This window comes from Vombatus ursinus, unplaced genomic scaffold (assembly GCF_900497805.2).
Source record: "Vombatus ursinus unplaced genomic scaffold, bare-nosed wombat genome assembly UNPS02014791.1, whole genome shotgun sequence".
Lineage (NCBI taxonomy): Eukaryota > Metazoa > Chordata > Mammalia > Diprotodontia > Vombatidae > Vombatus > Vombatus ursinus.
Window position 1 is genome coordinate 71,004,111 of NW_020954569.1, and position 17,680 is coordinate 71,021,790.

The 17,680-nt window shown below is 39.3% G+C and overlaps 1 pseudogene; it reads left to right on the forward strand.

Moving 5' to 3' along the window:
- The first annotated feature begins 2,050 nt into the window (after window positions 1–2,050).
- LOC114047818 lies at window positions 2,051–2,663 on the forward strand (annotated as a pseudogene).
- The last annotated feature ends 15,017 nt before the right edge of the window (window positions 2,664–17,680 follow it).

Genomic DNA, 17,680 nt, shown 5'->3' on the forward strand with positions numbered 1-17,680 from the left:
ACTCCTGAAGCTTGGGACAGTACACCCTCCACACTGGAAGCAGACCCCTACCTTCACAAAGAGTTGAAAAGTCAAGTAACTGACTGGGAACATGAACAAACAACAGAAAAAAAGTCAGATTATAGAATCTTACTTTGGTGACAAAGAAGATAAAAACTTACAACCAGAAAAAGACTGTTGTCAGTTCCTACAACCAAAGCCTCCAAGAAAAATATGAATCAGTCCCAGGCCATGGAGGAGCTCAAAAAGGATTTTGGAAAGCAAGTAAGAGAAGTAGAGGAAAAATTGGGAAGAGAAATGAGAGTGATGCAAGAAAATCATGAAAAACTAGTCAACAGCTTGCTAAAGTAGACCCAAAAAAATTGAAGAAAATAACACCTTAAAAAATAGACTAACCCAAATGACAAGAAGTCCACAAAGCCAATGAGGGGAATAATGCTGCAAAAAGCAGAATTGGCCAAATGGAAAAGGAAGTCCAAAAGCTCACTGAAGAAAATAATTCCTCAAAAATTAGAATGGAGAAAATGGAAGCTAATGACTCTTTGAGAAATCAAGAAATTATAAAACAAAACCAAAAAATGAAAAAAAAAATAGAAGACAATGTGAAATATCTCATTGCAAAAACAACTTACCTGGAAAATAAATCCAGGAGAGATAATTTAAAATATTGGACTATCTGAAAGCCATGATCAAAAAAAGAGCCTAGACATCATCTTTCAAGAAATTATGAAGGAGAGACTTCCACTTCTGGGAGCCAAGATGGCAGAATAAGAGGTAAGTCTCTCTTACCCTCCCTTATTAACCCTTGAAAGCCCAGAAAATATCACCCCAGGAAAAACCCTGGAACAACTGAACCAGAAGAAAGATGGGGTTCAGCAGTCCAGTAGTCCAAGGCAGCTTGAGGGATTAACTGGAAAAGCCCCTCTTACCCTGGGGAAAGGGGAGCAGTACAAAATGGGAGGCATCCCAGCAAGCTAGTAGAAAGCCCCACTTCAGCATACCAGGAGGAGATCCTGAAGCCCAGGTGGTGAAGCAGGCAAACACTAACACCTGGACCCCTGAGTGCCTCATTGAGGGCAGGGGAACTGGTGGAAACCAGCTCAGAAAACCAACAGGTCCCTCTGCATTCTACAGCAACTGGGTCTCCCAGTGCCTCAGCAAAACTAAGGGAAGCAGCACTCCAAGGGGCCCCAGGTGGATAAATACCCTACAACATCCATCTGAAAAGAGCTGAAGAAAGCAAAGGAAGGAAAGGCCTGGATGGGCAGGAAATCTCCAGGAGCCACACTACCCAATCCTACACCTAGAGTTCCAGTATTGCTGTTTCCAGCCCAACACCAGGTAAGCTGCCAGTACCCTACAGCCTCCAACTAACAACATTGGAGGCCCCAGCACACAAAGCCATCAACCAGGCCCTAGGCTCCCAACACAAGAAGCTTGGGTCAGTGCTCTCTGCTCCCCAACAGGAGAGCCCAATCTCTTTAAAGGCCAGGAAATAAGCAAACATCACGAGCAAAAACAAATGTACAATAGATTCTTATTATACGAGAGTGAAGATCAAGGCAGAAATTCTGAAGAGGACAACATTGTCAACAAACCCACAACTGGAACCTCAGAAGGGAATATGAACTTGTCTGAATCCCAAAAAGCCTTCTGGGAAGAGCTCAAGAAGGATTTTAAAAGTCAAATGAGAGGGGTAGAAGAAAAAATGGGAAAAGAAATGAGAGGTATACAAGAGAGAGTCAATAGCTTGGAAAATGAAGGACAAAAATTAACTGTAGAAAACAATTCTTTAAAAAATACAGTTGGCCAACTGGAAAAAAAGTACACTGAGGAAAACAAATCCATAACAAACACAATTGCCCAAATGAGGAAGGAGGTACAAAATCTAATAGAAGAAAACAATTTGTTAAAAATTAGAATTGAGCGAGGGCGCTTGTAGTACATAGCCTATCCTCCCCTGGCATTGCCAGAAGCTGCTTCCTCCCCTAGGTGGCCACTCTTCTTCCTCCCGTAGTTCTTCCTGCTCCCTCTTCCTGGGGCCCTAGGGATGCAGTGGACAAGGAGCTCGCATGCCCTGTGAATGGCCGTGGGGCTGGCTGTCCTGGCGATGCTTGTGCAGGGCATTCGCACCTGGCTGGACTCCAAGAGCCTCGTCTTCCAGCGCGAGGAAATCGCAGCAGCTGGCGCACTAGTACACAGGCCTTGATCATGAGCTGGCTTTCTCTCGCCTCATCGTGGAGCTCCGGTGGCTGCACCCCGGCCACATCCTGGCAGATGAGGACCTGCAGTGCATTTTTATGAACGCCGGCGGGTGGATGGGTTCCATGTGCGTCTTTCATGCTTCACTCTCTGAGTACATGCTGCTCTTCGGCACAGCCACCGACACCGTGGGCCACTCTGTACGATACTGGACTGAAATCTCAGACACAATCATCTCTGGGACCTTCCACCAATGGAGAGAGGGGACAACCAAGAGTGAAGTTTACTACCCAGGAGACACCATTGTTCACAGGCCGGGGGAGGCCAAAGCAGTGCAGTGGGTACTGGCCGACATATTCTTCAGCACCTAGGACTTTTTCACACTCTTGTACACTCTACGGGTCTATGCCCGGGCACCGTGTCTGAAGCTTGTCACCTACCTCTCCAGTCAGGGACATTGACCTCCCCCACCCATTGACACCTCTTTCCCTACCCAGAACTGATGAGGGTACCTGAGTCGGTGTGAGATTGAGATGGTCAGACTCTCATGAACACAGAGACAGGCCAGACCCTCAGCGGGTTTATATTTGGGCACACACTTAAACATAGGGATACAGACACAGTGTAGGGGGTTTGGGTCTACAAAGAACCTAAATCTACTTCCTGGGCAGCAGTCTGGGGGAGTAGTGGAGGTGCTGTTCCTAAGTGTGCCCTAGCCCCCTGTTTGGAACTGTGGTACCTCCCACACTCACCCTCACCAGATGCCTTCCATTGTGGACTCCCCCAAACCCCTTCACCTTTCTTTTCAGAGCCCTTGAGGGGTTGGGACCCCAAAGTGCTAACCAACAAAAACTTCATCTGCCTCCCAGGTTATGTGACTGACTGGGGGGGAAGGTGGAGAAGGGGCTGAGCCCTTTCATTAAAGGGAGTTCTGATTGAACTTCCACAAGGCGAACATCCCCTCCATGGCTCTATGTTAGAGATATATCAATGAACAGGTCTCTCCTGGGTACACCTCATCCTCTTTGCATGGAGACAGAAGGGAGCTCACAGGTAGATTAAGAACTTACAACCCACCAGGACAACCAAAGACTGACTAATTGATAGACTTCGGAGTCCTAACTACAGGATGAATAGAGGTTCAGAGAACCCTAGAACTCTAAGGGACCTTGAAAATTCAGCTCATCTGATCTTGCTTTGTCCGTGGGGAGACCAAAGCTAGAGAACTGGAAACTTGCCCGTTTTAATATATATACACCAAATGGTATAAGTACACAGGAAGTCAAGTGGTTCAGGCTCAAAGCAACCAAAAGAGGATACTTCCTTGTGGACTTGGGAAATCAGGGTGGGGCTCTGGAGCATGTGGGACTGATAAGGAAGGCAGGAGGAACTTCAGCCACCTCCCCACCCCTCCATCCTCCCTCTACAAAGAAAAGATAGTTGCAAAGCATCTGGTGTCCTATGTCCCTTCATGGATGTGATTTACAGATGGGAAATGGAGTGGCAAAATCCAGTTCAGATGATATTAATGCCAAACATTTTATCTAGTGCTTAAAGACTTGCGAAATGTTTTCTTCAGTATTCCTTTCAGGTAGGTAGCATAAGTACAAAATGTCCCAAAAATCTTAGCATGATTTTAAGCTATTGTAGTTTAAAAGCACATGAAGATTTTTGGGACCCCTTGTATTATCTCCATTTTTCAGATGAAACAGATTCAGGCATGAAATGACTTTTATCCACCCAGCTAGTAAGTATCCACCACTTTACTGAGGTCCTAATCCAGGTCTTCTGACTCAGAGTCTGGTGCTGTGTTTGAATCCTCCCACTGACCAATAAGGCTTCTCTTTGGCTCTCCCTACCATTTTCCTTAAGACAATTGGGCTTCCCTCTCCAATCATTAGGAAATACGGAATCCTAGAGTTACTCTTCCTTTGGACCTGGTCTCCCTGGGCCACCACCTCAGGATGGTGGAGTGCAGTCTTTCCTCCAAGATTCCTAGCGATTCAAAGGTCTTTGGCTTCAGCTGTTATCTGAAGGAGGGTGGTATCAGAGGACCCCTCAGATCCTTCCTACTGCCCTTAACAAAGCAGCTTCTCCACAGAATCCCTCTGTGTTGCTGTCTGTCTCAATAAATATTTCTTGAATATCAAAAAAAATTAGAATTGAGCAAATGAAAGCTAACTACTCTATGCAAGAATCAGTCAAACAAAACAAAAGAATGAAAAAAATAGATGAAAATGTAAAATATCTCATTGGTAAAACAACTGACCTGGAAAATCAATCCAGGAGAGACAATTTAAAAATTATTGGTCTACCTGAAAACCATGATGAAAAAAAGAGCCTGGACAGTATCTTTCAGGAAATCATAAAGGAAAACTGCTCTGAGGTCCTAGAACCAGAGGGCAAAATAGCCATAAAAGAATCCACTGATCACCTCCTGAAAGAGATACCACATTGAAAATGCCAAGGAATATAGTAGCCAAATTCCAAAATTACCAGGTCAAAGAGAAAATACTGCAAGAAGCCAGAAAGAAACAATTTAAATATCATGGAACCACAATCAGGATTATACAGGACCTTGCAACTTCTACATTAAAAGACTGTAGGGGGGCAGCTAGGTGGCACAGTGGATAGAGAACCAGCCTTGGAGTCAGAAGGACCTGAGTTCAAATCCGGCCTCAGACACATAACACTTACTAGTGGTGTGACCTTGGGTAAGTCACTTAACCCCATTGCCTAACCAAAAAAAAAAGAAGAAGAAGACTGTAGGGCGTGGAATATGATATTCCATAAGGCAAAGGAGCTTGGATTACAACCAAGGATCAACTACCTAGTGAAAATGAGCATGATCTTTCAGGGGAGGAGATGGATATTCAACCAAATAGGGGACTTCCATACCTTCCTGATAAAAAGACCAGAGCTTAACAGAAAATTTGATCTTCAAATACAAGACTCAAGAGAGATATAAAAAGGTAAACGGGACAGAAAGTAACAACATGTTATTTATAAGGGCAAGCTCTTTACATCCATACAAGGGAAGATGACATTTGTAACTCTTGAGAACTGTATTGTGATTACACCATGTAAAAGGGGTATACATAAAGGGGGTGGGTATAAATTGACTTTGATGTAATGATGAAAAAAATCTAATCAAGTAGGTTAAATGGATCCAAGTAAGTGAATTAATCTGATCTTACTAAGAAAATGTACTGAGAGAAAGGCAAAGGAGGAGTTAGACAAGGGTAAATTACATCACAGGAAAAGGCACAAAAATCTATTACAGCAGAGGGAAAGAAGGGAGGGAGATGAGCATTGTATGAACCTTACTCTCATCACATTTGGGTTAAGAAGGGAATAACATAATCAGTTAGGTATAGAAATCTAACATGCCCTATAGTCAGTAGGAGAGAAAAAGGGAAAGAAAAGGGAGGGGACTAATAGAAGGGAGGTGGGACAGAGGGAGGTGATAGTTAAAAGCAAAACATTAGTGAGGAGTAGAAAGGAGAAAGAAAAGCATAAATGGGGGGGGGGGGAGGATGGAGAGAAAGACACAGATAGTAATCCTAATTGTGAATGTGATATGTGAATGTAATGGAATATTACTGTGCTACAAGAAATGATGAACAGGCAGGCTTCAGATAAACCTGGAAAGACTTGTATGGTTTGATGCTGAGTGAAGTGAGCAGAACCAGAAGAATATTGTACACAATAACAGCCACATTGAGTGATGACTGACTTTGATAGATTTAACCCCTCTCCACAATAGAAGGATCCAAGATATCTCCAAAAGCCTCATGATGGAAATTGTTATCCACATCCAAAGAAAGAACTATGGAGTTTGAATACAGATCAAAGCATAATATTTGCTACTTTTTTTTCTGTTGTGTTTTGTTTCCTCTTTCTAGTGGTTCCTTCTATTAGTTCTAATTCTTACTTACAACATCACTAATGTGAAAATATGTTTAATAAGAATGTATATGTATAGCTTATAATTAGATTGTGCTCTTGGAGAAGGAGGTAGGGATGGAGGGGGAGAAAAATTTAAAACTCAAAAGCTTATGGAAGTGATTTTTGATAAGTCAAAATAAATTAATAATAAGTTAAAAAAAAGAAATTATGAAGGAAAACTTCTCTGATGTTCTAGAACCAGAGGGTAAAAGAGATCCCCAAAAGAAAACTCCTACGAATATTATAGCCAAATTCCAGAGTTCCCAGGTCAAGGAGAAAATATTGCAAGGAGCCAGAAAGAAACAATTCAAGTATTGTGGAAACACAATCAAGATAACACAAGATTTAGCAGCTTCTACCTTAAGGGATTGGAGGTCTTGGAATATGATATTCCAGAGGTCAAAGGAGCTAGGATTAAAGACAAGAATCACCTACCCTGCAAAACTGAGTATAATCCTTCAGGGGAAAAAATTCAGTGAAATAGAGGACTTTCAAGCATTCTTCATGAAAAGACCTGAGCAAAATAGAAATTTTGACTTTGAAATACAAAACTGAAAAGAAGCATGAAAAGGTGAACAGGAAAGAAAAAGCATGAGGGACTTGTTAAAGTTGAACTGTTTACATTCCTACATGGAAAGATGATATTTGTAACTCATGAGACCTTTCTCAGTATTAGGGTAGTTGAAAGGCATATATACATACATATATACATACATACATATATATGTATGTATGTATAGAGATAGATAGATATCTCTAGCTATCTAGACAGAGGGCACAGGGAAAGTTGAATATGAAGGGATGCTATCTAAAAATAAAATTAAGGGGTGAGAGAGAACTGTACTGGGAGGAGAAAGGGAGAGGTAGAGTGGGATAAATTATGTCACATAAAAGAGGCAATAAAAAGCTCTTAAAGTGGAGGGAAAGGGAGGGGGGAGGTGAGAGGGAATGAGTGAATCTTACTCTCAATGAATTTGGCTTAAGGAGAGAATAACATACACACTCAATTGGGTATGGAAATCTATCTTACCCTACAAGAAAATAGGAGGAAGGGGATAAGAGATGGTTGGATGATAGAAGGGAGGGAAGATTGGGGGAGGGGGTGATCAGAAGCAAACACTTATGAGAAGGGACAGGGTCAAAGGAAAGAACAGGATAAACAGGGGTGGGATAGGATGGAATGAAATATAATTAGTCTTTTTCAACATGGCTATTATGGAAGTGTCTTGCATGACTACACATCTATGTTGAATTGCTTGCCTTCTCAATGAGGGGGGGTGGGGAGGGAGGAAGGGAGAGAATTTGTAACTCAAAGTTTTAAAAATGAATGTTAAAAATTGTTTCTACATGCAACTGTGAAATAAGATATACAGGCAATGGGATATAGAAATCTACCTTGCCCTACAGGAAAATAGAAGGGGAAGAGGATAAGACAAGGAGGGTGATAGAAAGGAGGGGAGATTAGAGGAAGGGGTATTCAGAAAGCATGCCATTTTGTGGTGGGGGGAGTAGAGAGATGGGGAGAAAATTTGGAACTCAAAATATCATGTAAGTGAATGTTGAAATCTAAAAATAAATAAATTAATATTTAAAAAATTAAAATGAATAAAAAGTAGTCAACAAGCACCCAATGTTAGCAAAAAAAATTATGAAACCAGAACTAAACTGTTAGTAATTAACAGATAGTTAATTCCTCCTCTTCTCTCAGCTGGTGTGACAAAGTGGAAAGAGTGTTGGATCTGGAGAGGACCTGGATTTAATTTTTTCTCTGACATTTTTTACCAATTGATCTCTGACAAATCAATTTCTCTTTGGGGGCTTGTTTCATAATCTGTAAAATGAGGGTGTTGTAGCAGATGACCTCTGAGGTTTCTTCCAGCTCTCAGTTTTCTAATCCTAGACAAATCCTGTCTCTAGTCAAAAATATGGAATGTGTTTATGTACATATTTATAGCCTTAGATTCCAGTTCATTTCCTCAAGTGAGTTATCCAGGCTGTTTCTTACTAGATTGTAGAGCAAATTAGTATCATGAACTCAGATCCTCTGCTGTCCAAATTAGTGCCTTTCTGGTACATCCTACTTCCTTCCCTATTCAATGGAAGGTGAGAAGCTTATCAGTGGCAAATCATTAAGCAGCTGTCACCAAAAGAATTTTTGAGCATGAAAGAGCTCACAGGTGAGTACAATTACAATACTATGTGGTATTGTGCTCCCTAAGCTCAGTTTAGTGGATAAATTTATTTAGGCACTAGGAAATACCTTTTTTGGGGAGTGGGGTGAGGGAGTACTCTATTCCCCAAAACATAAAAGGCTCACTCAGGAGCTTGTGATATAAACTAATACCTCTATGTACTTAGCTCTGCCCATTTGGAGTTCTTAGTTTTTCTCCACTAAATTGGCAATTAAAGTGAAAGGCATGAAAAATATCTGGAGCTTTAAAAGAGGTTGTTTTGTTGTTGCTGTTGTTGTTATCATCATCATCATCATCATCATCATCATCATTATCATTATCATTAACATTAGTTTGGCAGAAGCATGTAAGTACTCTGGGTACTTCAGTATTTTCTTAAGAGCCACTTGGCATTCTGAAAAGCATAATGCTGAATTTACTACACTGCAATATGAAAATGAGAAGGGGAGAGTAAAATAAAATGAACATGGTCAAAGTGAATATTCTGTGGGCCTTGGACATTTTAAGGGATTGCCTGAATATATCACAGGACCACAATACACACATACCTGCAAATATTAATGAATCTATAATGAATCTATAAAAGGGAAATATAGTACATTTAGGAAAATGCAGAAGATTCCTAGGAAAAGTAATTGAGAGGCTAAAAAATAAATTGTGAATTCCTAGAAAATGCCATGGATCTCAGAAGTACTTTGACAGACTAGTGGATATTGTCAGTGCTCACTGAGATCACTCACCAACCACATAGCTCACAGCCTATCCATGCATACCTCTTTTGTGTGGGTCTTTTATGTGTCCTCCCATAACTACACCACACACTGTCCACCCAACATGCTAGCTGACTTTTCTAAATCTCAATATTACATTGATACCAAAGGATCAGGTAAACTTTCCACTGCTTATCTCTTGCTTTCACTATAGGAATGGCCCATCTTTCATCCCCCTCACACACCCCCAGGTATGAAGTTCCCCAAAAAACATTCTTGAAAACTCTTTTCTGTAGCTCCCTGTTAGTACTGTGCTGGAGGCTGCTTGTGGCCACCATGTGCTTCTTCCTTTCCACTTGAGCAATTCTTAATTACAGTTCTTCAGATACAGTGCTATTCTATGATTCACGGCAATACAATATCATTGAAAGAAATGAATGATAAAGGTATATTACAGTGAAAACCTTGGGGTCATTATTAGAAATGTACCGTTTCCCAAAGGCCATCTTGCCTGTTTTCCTTTCATTCCATTCTGGGCTGAGTTTCTCATTGTCCATTTGCACTGTCTATGCAAGATTTACATACTAATTTACCAGATCTATGGATTGTTTATCCAGCCACATGTTATTTTCTGGACAATATAAATTTTCCTTACACTTGGCTTTTCTTTTCTGAATTGTTAGTGATGAATTTTAAAAAAGTTCTTTAATGTTCCAGGGCTTAATTAAATCCACATGATGCCATTACTAGAGAGAACCTTTCTTCAATGTATATTTTGCTCTGGATGTACAGAGATGTGGTCCATGCTGGAAATGACACACATTTAAGGCTAGTGTGGTATCCCTTTTTCAGGTAGCTATTTATTTTGGTATTGTTGCCCCATCTCAAATAAAATACAACTGAAAAAATCAATAACTATTAATCTATATGAATATTTTTCTTATTGTTGCAAAAATTGTATGACAACACTCTACTTAAATATCAGGAATCCTTGGTGACTCCATGAGAAAGGAAGAGGAATACTTTCACAAATTCTATTTTAAATCACAATACATCTTCAGAGTCATGCAATTGACAAAATAGTATGGCGAATACAAGCTTCTAATGAACTTGTTCTTATTAACTATTAATATAAACATTTCCTTTGGTAAAGTTTCACCTTAAAGGATTCTCACTCAACAAAAATCTCCCATATTTATATCTCCCATCATCAAGGATGCAAAAACAACAATAACAACAATAAAAGCTTTGTTTAGTGACTCTTAGATTATGAATATTAATTGTGACAAAAGTCATATTAATAGTAGTAAAAGGTGTGGTGAGGGGGTGAAAGATGGGCCATTCCTATAATGAGAGCAAGAGATTAGCAGTGGAAAGTTCACCTGATCCTTTGGTATCAATATAATATAGAGATTTAGAGCATGTTGGGTGAACAATGTATGGTGTAGTTATGGAGGACACACAATAAAGACACACAAAAGAGGTATGCATGGATAGGCTGTGAGCTATGTGGTTGGTGAGTGATCTCAGTGAGCACTGACAATATCCACTAATCTGTCAAAAAGATATATGCTTGCCACTGTCAGGGAGTCCAAAATTTAAAGAAGGATTCTCTGTAGATGGTAAAGACCTTGAGATTCTCTTATTTATCACTGGCATTGAGTTAAGTGCATCAAGCCCTGGAACACTGCTGAGCTGAAAGAGAGCTTAGAAATAATCTCTGAGTCATCTCATGCTCTCAAATACATATTTTAAAGATAAGAAAACTGAGGCCCAGAAAGTAAGTTTTATAAGGTCACAAAGATGGGAAGTAGCATAGAGAGATTGTAACAGATTATTTTACTCTAAATCTAATCCTTACTACATGAAACAATACACTTCTGGATAATCAATATGAAAGTAGCAGAAATTGGAGATAGTGATCCATGACAAATTTAGGGCAGATTATATCTTTATCTATACCTACCTAGATATTTATGTTTATGTGGAGAGAGAGAGAGAGAGAGACAGACAGACAGACAGAGACAGAGAGAGAGACTGAGAGAGACTGAGAAAGAGACTGAGAGAAAAAGAGACAGACACAGACAGAGAGAGAAAGGAAAATAGGGAGGGAGAAGGAGAGGGAAGGAAAGGAGGGGGCAAGGAGAGAAAGGGAGACACACACATACACATACACACAAGGACAGAGAGAGACAGAGACAGAGACAGAGAGAGAAAGAGAGAGATCTTACACACACACACACACACACATACACACATATGTATTTCTCAGTTAACAGATAATACTATTTCTTTCATGACTTATCTCAGTCCTACCCATACTTCAACCCACACCTTCTACAAATAGTTTTCACTGACTTTCTGTATCCCACCTTGATCTTGTCCTTTTCAAAGCTCCTATAACATTTGCTTCTGAGTCACTAATTTGACAAATCATCAAATACTGTTTGCATTGTTGTTAACTTTGAATAAAGTCTTCTCTTCCCAATCATATTGTGTCCCTTAAGGTCAAGAAGTTTGCCTTAAATGCCTCTTTATAACCTGTAGCATCTAGAAGAGTACTAGACCTATAGTAGGCAATCATTAATGAATTAATTTAATTTCTTGGTGTATCCATATGATTATCTCTGAAAGCATGCCATTTTAGATGAGAATAGTGTCAGAATAAATTCCAGGGGCAAAAAAAGATGAGTAATACTGGGATACCTGTTAGTGGTGGGAACAAAGTTTTCCACAAAGCACTGATATGTGAGTGAAATTCCCTGCCTTTATTTATTTGACTGTGGATAACTCACTTTTTGTTTTTATTCATTTTATTTTTAATTTATGGAACAAAATGAGCATTTCTATAACATAGTATAATGAAAAGATGATTGCACATGAAATTGCAAATCTATTATGTACAATTTGTTATTCTTTTAAAATTTACAGCAGAAAGTAAATATAGTAACCTTGTATTTGATAAGTGTAAAGACAAGATTTTGGGATAAAAATTCGTTATTTGGTAAATTTCTTTTGGGAAAACTGGAAAGCAGTATGGCAGAAATTTGGCATAGCCCAATATCTTACATTATTTACCAAGATAAGGTCAAAATGGATACATGACCTAGCTATAAAGAGAAATATTACAGGAAAATTTGAAAAACATGGACTATATTACTTATGAGAATTGCAGACAGGCAAACAATTTGTGAATAAACAAGATACAGAGAGCAGCATGAGGTGTAAAATGGATAATTTCAATTACATTGAATTAAAAAGGGTTTGCACAAATCAAACAAATACAGCCAAGATCAGAAGGAAAGCATAAAATTGAGAAAAGAGTTTTATAGACAGTTTATCAAATAAAGGTCACATATCTCAAATATATAAAGAATTTTATCAAATCCATAAAAACACAAGTTATTTTCCAATTGATAAATAGTCAAAGAATATAAACAGGCAGTTTTTGGATGAAGAAATCAAAATAATTTATACTCTTATAAAATGCTTTAAATCATTATTGATTAGAGAAAATGAAAATTAAAACAACCTGGAGATATCATTTGCCAGACTGGCTGAAGTGATTGAAGGACAAGGCAACAAATATTGGAGAGGATATGGAAAAATTGGGACACTAATTCATTGCTGGTGGAATTGTGAACTCATCTAATCATTTTGGAGAGCAATCTGGAAATATGCCCAAAGAAATATTAAACTGTCTATACCCTTTGACCAAGGAATAACACTACTAGGTCTGTTTCCAAAGATGATTAGGGAAAAAAAGAAAAGATTCTATATGTTCTAAAGCACTTACAGCAGCTCTCTTTGTGATGGCAAAGAACTGGGAATTGTGGGTACAACTCACTTTTACCATTCTTCATCATCACCTTCAATTTTCCTCATTATTTTTATTTACTAAAAATCTTGTCACATGAGAAATAATGTTTTCTTTTCATATGAAAATGGGAATAATATCAAGGGAGCAATTGTATGTCTAACTCCCTTTATTCAAGAGGGAGTCATTTCTGGAAAGTTTCATAGCAAAAAAATGGTATCAATTGAATCCATTTAAAGTGCATTTTGGGAAGGCAGAGCAGAGGCAGAAACTCATCTGAATGCTCCCAAATTACCCTTCAAACAACAACTTTAAAATAACTCCTCAAATTGAATTCTGGAGGAGCAGAACCAACAATAATTTTCCAGCCCAACAAACTAAGAGGCCGAGTGGTGGAATCACTGGGTCAAAAGGCACTAATATTTTTATCATTTTATTTTCAGAATTCCTGTGGCCAAGGGAGAATGGAGCCTAGCTAGGATTAAGGGTGGGAAATGGCACAAGGCCTTAGGGAGGTAAAAAAATGGAGGGCTAGGGTAGGTTAAGGGTAACAGAATTGGGAGATTGGGTGTAGCCACAATGAAAGGCCAGTTGATGGGATTATAGCCTCAGGCGAATGCCAGATATTTGGCCACATGGGAAAGTCCAGAGTTTTTCCTTTCTGGGGTCTAGATCCCATCCTCATCATCCCCCCTCAAACAAATGGGACCCAAATTCTTTTGGGGTAAGGGGTGAAGGTCTTGACTTCTGAAACTGCTTCCTGCTGGCAAGGGGTGTAGAGCTGCCCCTGCCTTGAGGGGTCCCAAAGAGAAGATTGACTGGAACCGAGCACAGGTTGCATCCAGGAAACAATGGGGGGACATTGGCTGGTACCCGCTATTTGCTATCAATTGTAGGTGAATGACTCATAGTCTAGAAGACACAAATCTGACAGAAAAGACTGCAGGGCCCAGATGTGACAGCCTTAGCTCTGTTTGGATTCAGATAATTCAGTTTTCCAACCATGCAGTATCAAATCCACCTCATAGCCAGACTCAGGAATGGCCAGGTGGGTAACATTCCTTTTCAAAGGAACATAATGGGGAAACTGAGCCAGGAGGATCCCATCTTAGACTGAGGCTTAAATTGTCCTCTCAGCTTTTACCCAATGCTGACTTCCCACCAGCATCACATTCTCTCTGAGTAGCTTGTGGCATTTCTCAGATGATGGATTATTGATTATCGATGGATTATTATGATCCATCAGGCAACTCAAAATAAAATCCTATGAGCTTTTACCTCAAACAGCAAGTTTCATTAATCCCAGCATAGGAAAAACTTTTTCAGGATTTACATCTCAAACTTAAATTTGTCCTGGTGTAAAAAGCCAATCATCAGAGATTTCTACACACTTGCAAATTCTCAACAAGTCATACATAAGCCAAATAAGCTTTTTTGGCTAGCTTACACATTAAAACAATAACCAACAATAGTCAAATTATTTTAGCAGTAACCGAATTATGAAAAGCTGCTTGACATAACATACAAAAAGTTCACCAATTTGAAACTTGAAATAAACCCATTGCCAGTCAGGTGACTTCAGTTTTGTTAAATGCATTACCAATTTACTTTACACAGAGAATCAACATCTCTTCGTAACAGCTAAAACTATAAATTTAAAAGAGTGTGCTTACCTGGGTTTGGAGGCTAACTTCTTTACCATGAGCAGGATGTGCTGAACGTGGGTGATGCCTCCGGGCAAAGGTTGCCCTAGGGCCCAAGGCCATTGCCAGGGGGGCCCACACTGTAGCTGCTGCCCCTCCTCCCTCCTTCCTTTCCCAGGTGGGGGAGGGCAAAATCAAAGGTGAGGGGTAAAGGGTGAAACTCTCTTCTCCTATGAGAGGGGTTAACAGATATCCTCTTGACTCAAAGGAAGGGAGGGAGAAAAGAGTGACCAGGGTTGAAAGGAGGAGCTCCAAACTCCTTAATGATCAATCACAAAACCTCCAGAATCTGCTAAGGTATTTTTAGCTGTTCTAACTTTCCCCTGTAACTTCCATGAAGGAGAATTCAGGGATGTAGAGGGAAGGGAGTAAATAAGCCTCAGGGAACCAAAAAACAACTGTAGTTTTCCCCAATTCTCTAGCGCCGGGAAAACTGACAAAATTAGACATATACTTCCAATAGGGTGTCTGTCCTTGTCCTCTATGTTGTGGAAGGTGTATCCAGGTCCCTGGCCTCAAATCAACCCAGTGGACTGAAAGCCTGAGAGAATCAGGCTGAGTGTGAGATAGGCTCTTAACTATCTGCCCAAAAAGCACCTCCAAGCCTTGGTGCTCGGAGAGTGATGCCAACTGCAGATCAAGAAGTGGGGTGGGTAGGCTTACATACCTTCCAGTCTTGGCTAGAGAAGAACTTGGGGTTAAGCAGTTTCCCTGTATGGGCCACCCAAATGTAGGAATTTAAGGTTGCTGATACCCCAAAATCATGACATGCACATCTTGCCTGAAAGAATTCAACCCAAGCCTTCTTTCAGCCAAACACAAGGTTTATTAGAACATCTGTCATATTGGGCAGACTCTTAAGGAATCTGAACATTAGTAAGCTATTGACTAGTTCATAAGAATCTGAGCAGTGGCTAGATTTTTAAGAATCTAAGTCCATACTCTCTTTTTATAAAGAAGAAAAGGGATCATAGAAGAGGAATTTGTACAGTACAATTGCTTCATGCTTAATGTAATCAGCTTCCTCTTTCCTGCTCTAACTCCTTCCTATTATCAGACTGAAATCATCAGTTCAAAATTGTCCATTCTTTCCCTCTAATTTTCTCTTCACTACCCCCTATCTGAACATAAGATTTCTTCTATTTATGACTAATTTATCTCTAAATCCACAATCCTTAGTTTTCTTTTTGCCTCTCTCTGTTTCCTCTTGTTTCCCTTGAGTGTAATCTACTTTTCTACACAAACTTTGTGTATGTGCATGTGCATTGCACACTTATTTGACCAATTCATATAAAAGTGAGCTTCAAGTCATCTGTGGTTCCTTGTTTGTATAGACTTCTACTTGCATGTGTTGATTATGAGATGTTTCCCCTTTTCTTCTTTATTACATCCTTCCCTTCCCCCTCTTCTCACTTTGTATCTTTTGTTAAGGTTAGCAAAACATCACTCAACCAATTCTAGCCTTTTTGTTTTATTTGAGTATGACCCCGATGATGGTAGGACTCTGAGGGAACATTTGTATCATACTCTCCCCTCAATAGAATTCAAACACTACTTATAAAACATTTATAAAATGCCATCCTCTTGTCCATTTGTTTTACTTTTTAATTTTTCTCTTGACTCTCATGTTTTTATTGCAAAAATTTCTACTTATCTCTGGTCTTCAGAAATGCTTGGAATCTGTTTCATTATAAGAACCTTTTTTTTCTTTTTAAGATTATACTCAGTTTTGCTTGGTAAACTATTCATGTTTGTAATCCTATATTTTTGTCTTTGGAAATATCAGATTCCATGCTCTCCATTTTCCTAGTCTGAATGCTAAATGTATTTTTTGGTCTTAACTATGGTTTCTTTATACTTGAGCTCTTTCTTCTTAGCTGCTTACAGATTTTTTTATTGACTGTGAAGGTTTGGATTTTGGTTGTGATATTTCTGGGTATTTTCATTGGGAGCTTCTTTCAAAGATGATCAATGAATTTTCTTTACATTTGTTTTTTACTCTTTTTCTAATATCTTGTGGTAATTTTCTTCTTTCATAATTTCTTGATATCTGTCATCTTTTTTGATTATGCCTTTCAGGAAATACAACGTTTCTCAAATTATCGCTACTTAATCTATTTACAAGTCAGTTGCTTTTGATATGACATACCTCACATGTTCTACATTTTCAGATGATTTCATTTTAATATTTCTTATTGTTTTATGACATCATTGGCTTTTATTTGGTCCACTCTAATTTGTGGGGTATCTGTTACTTGGGTAGTTTTGTTTTGCTTTGTTTTTATTTCTTATGTTCACCTGCTAATTCTCCTTCCAAGTCTTTCCTCTAGTCCTCTCATGTCTTTTAAATTCTGTTCTCCATCATGCTCATTTAAGAAATTATTTTTTTTTTCATTTTTTCATTTCTCTTAGGAATTCTAATTGTGCTCATGGTCAAGTTTTTTTTTTTGAGGTTTTTCTTGTAGATGTTTTAGAGTCATTTCCCTCTTCCATTCTTGAGTCTTCAATATCCTTAGCATCAAAATAACTTTAATTTTTGTTTACTTATTTTTCTGACTTTACTTTCAAGATTTTGATTTCATGTCAGGTCCAAGTTTTGTCCACATATGTTGGGAATGCCATGGCTTTGTTTGTTCTGAACCTATCTTATCAGAGGTCCTTCTACTATCCTCTTTGGGTATTGAATGTTGTATTCTTTAAGAATCACATGGGATGGCTTGTCCCAGAATCATGCAAAATTTTAGTGAGCTTATAGGGCATAATCAAAAGCACTGTCTGATGTCTGCCTCCCTAGGCTTTCAAGACTCCAGATACTATTTTGGAATATAGATAAGTGTCAGACGTATCTCTGGGTGGAACTTTATGGGACAGTTGTTATCCCTAGCCCTTGTCAGCTAATTGTTCTGAGCCTATGTCTGGGTCTATAATCTGTTCAGAGGAACAGAAATGCTCCTCTGGCCCCGTTATGGGCCCTGGACTGAGTCCACTCAGAGAAACAAACTGCTGATCTACTTCATTCTTAGCTCAGGGCTGAATCTACAATCTGCTCTGGAGGACTGCTTGCGCTGCTGGCCCAGCTGTGTTTGGAGTCCCGAGCGACTGAGTTTG